Source organism: Microtus ochrogaster, unplaced genomic scaffold, assembly GCF_000317375.1.
Source record: "Microtus ochrogaster isolate Prairie Vole_2 unplaced genomic scaffold, MicOch1.0 UNK157, whole genome shotgun sequence".
Taxonomy (NCBI): Eukaryota; Metazoa; Chordata; class Mammalia; order Rodentia; family Cricetidae; genus Microtus; species Microtus ochrogaster.
This window is the reverse complement of record NW_004949255.1, coordinates 72,852-76,031: the sequence shown is the minus strand read 5'-3', so window position 1 is coordinate 76,031 and position 3,180 is coordinate 72,852.

Below are 3,180 nucleotides of genomic sequence, written 5' to 3'. Positions count from 1 at the left end.
GTGCCATTGTCCTTGGCTTCTCATCATCCCTCATTGTTCGCCATGTTCAAAGAGTCCGGTTTTATCCCATGCTTTTTCAGTCATAGTCCAGCCGGCCTTGGTGAGCTCCCAATAGATCAGCCCCATTGTCTCAGTGGGTAGGTACACCCCTCGTGGTCCTGACTTCCTTGCTCATCTTCTCCCTCCTTCCGCTCCTCATTGGGATCTTGGGAGCTCAGTCCAGTGCTCCAGTGTGGGCTTCTGTCTCTATCTCCATCCATCAACAGATGAAGGTTCTATGGTGATATGCAAGATATTCGTCAGTATTGCTATAGGATAGGGTCATTTCAGGTTCTCATTTAGCCCAAGGAACTAACTGAGGCCATCGCCTTGGGCTCCTGGGAGCCACTCCAGGTTCAAGTCTCTTGTCAACCCTAAGGTGGCTCCCTTAACTAAGAATTGTGCTACCAGGAAGATTCTTAACCTGCTTCTGTCTCAGAAAGGAGAGGCATGGCATCTGCCTCACTTCCCTTCTTCCCAGCATTCTGTTCTGTCTACTCCACCCACTTATGATCTGACCTATCAGGAAAAGCAGTTTCTTTATTAATTAACTAATGAAAGCAACAGATAGACAGATGATTCTCCTCCATCAAAAATATGACTGTTAGCCAATAAGAGGCTAGAGATAATGGGCCAAGCAGTGATTTAATTAATACAGTTTCTGTGTGGTTATTTTGGGGCTAAGCTAGCCAGTCAGCCAGGAAGAACAAGCAGGCCCTCTCCCTACAACAGCTAACCTAAGTGGTTTTTCTCGGCTGTGGAGAGATATTCTGTAACCCTGTCTTGAGTTCTTGACTCAAAAAACAAAACCACAAGTTATTCTGGTTCCTGGGCTAGAACACAACATCTTCATTCAATTACTACTTATACCATCTTTCTGGTTCTGATGGTTTCCTTTACTACATAAGCTTGGATGTTGTTCAAATCACTACAACATATTTTACTAGGAGGTCAGCAGGTATTTAATGTAAATTACAAGGTTCTCAGATAGTTAGGATTGATGAGTATGTTTTGTGTGGAGCAAATGATGTGTTTACTGAATACATAAAGAGCTGATGAAGTCCTGGGTGAATGTGTGCTGTTGATATAGCACTACTATGTCAAGGACCCTAATAACTCAGACTCTTCTGCTCCTGAGGCAAAGCTTTCCTCTGGTTTGAGTGCAAATTTGACAGTGTATACAGAAACTGTCAAACTGAGTGTCCTCTGCCTGAGTGACTGAAGCCTGAGATTGTTTCCATACAAAGAATTCCTACAAAGTAGCTGAACCTGATCCTCATTCAGATGTATAAAATAAATATGATATGTTTCTCGGATGATATTGGTGACTTCCGTGAAAGTGTGTGTAGCCTACCTGATCTCAGCTTTTCTGTATGTGTATTTTGTGTCTGTCCTTTCTTCATTCTGAGATCACCCTAGTCAAATTAATACCTGAAGCCATGCAGAGCACAGAATCCAGTAGCATGTTTAGAAACTACTAGCACTATAAAAGCTAGTGAGTATCAATGAAGCTTCAAAGCAAGTGCCATCCTGATCTACCCATGTTCTAAGACTCAAGTATGCAGTGTCTTCAGCAATAAGATCTTATTTTCAAGTTCTATATTGGAATCAGGACAATTGGCCACAGCATATAATAGTTGATCTATAAGACCACAATAGCCAACACCTCCAAAACAGTAATGCATTTTTCCAACTGCACTTTTGTTTGTCAGCCTGTGGTGTCTAGAAGGAGAATGGGTGCACATTTATATAATAACTCCTCTAAAATATGTGTACATATATGTTTCTTTAAGCATCTATGGTAGTAGGTTTACTAATAATATTCATAAATGAAACTATCTCAATTATGGTGCATACCATTTCATTAATCAAATATTTCAGTTTGCCTTGCAAAATAATACTAAGAAACAAGATAAAAGGCCTTTTAACCCACTCCTCTACTGAATTTAAAAATCTCTTTGAATGAAAACGGACAGTGTTGTACACACTGATACTTAGATATTAGTTGTGAAGGATAAAAATAGAAAGACTAGCAGTTAGTAGTAGAGTGCCACTGGGGAAAGGGAATAAAGAGTAAATAGAAGAGGAAAAATAAACTGAGAGTAGAAATAACAGACAGAGTTCCAGCTAAAGTTAGGACTGGAAGAAAAAGAAGTAAGGAAATGCATCCTAGGAATCCAAAACTTAAGCATGATCCTTTCTAAACCCATGTCGTATGTGCCTTGTTGAATAGCCTATTATCAAAAAGAGGAACAGTGTATAGGCAAGAGAATAGGGTAAGAAAATCTAATCAAAAAATAAAATTAGCTATTAAATAATGGAAGCTTAAAAGTCAGAGAAAATTGAGCAAGTGTGCAGAGTTTGACTCTATGTAGTCACTCATCTGGATACAAACTCACAGTCTATCTCTAGATAACCACTTTCCTAAATAGGAAGTTCAGAATATGTATCCACACTATCACTCATTTAGGCACAGGTTCAGGCCTTGTCTATGGAGTCTTGTTTTTCTTTCTTTGGCTTGTTTTGTTGTCTGTCTTCATCACTTTTCTATTACCGTCACAAAACATTATAACTAATAAAATTTGGTAAAGAGTTCAGTGTTGATTGTGGTTTTCAGATTTTAAATGTTTTCTTCACCTTTTCTGCCAACTCTGTGCACATACACTACTCTTTACTTGGAGTAAAGCAGTCTCTGATTGTGGTTCTACCTTCTGGAACAGACTCTGGCCTCTCTCCTTTTCTTTTGCATTCTAACACGTTTTCATGATGTCTTTACTACTGAAATCAGTGTTTTCTTTCCTCACCCATATCATTGGATAATTTGTCTCCAACTATCCCTAGATTTTGCCTATATATTTTAGCATTACATGACTAGGTATTATTTACCACCAGTCCAATCCAATGAACCATTATAAGTTAATTTTTTAAAGACAGATGTCTATGTCAAGATTTTTTTTCTTATTTATTTATTAAAGATTTCTGTCTCTTCCCCACCCCTGCCTCCCATTTCCCTCCCCCTCCCTCAATCAAGTCTCCCTATCTCCTCAGCCTGAAGAGCAATCAGGGTTCCATTCAATAATTCCATTCAATAATAGAATTATCAGATAATTCCATTCAATAATAGAATTATCAGATAAAATA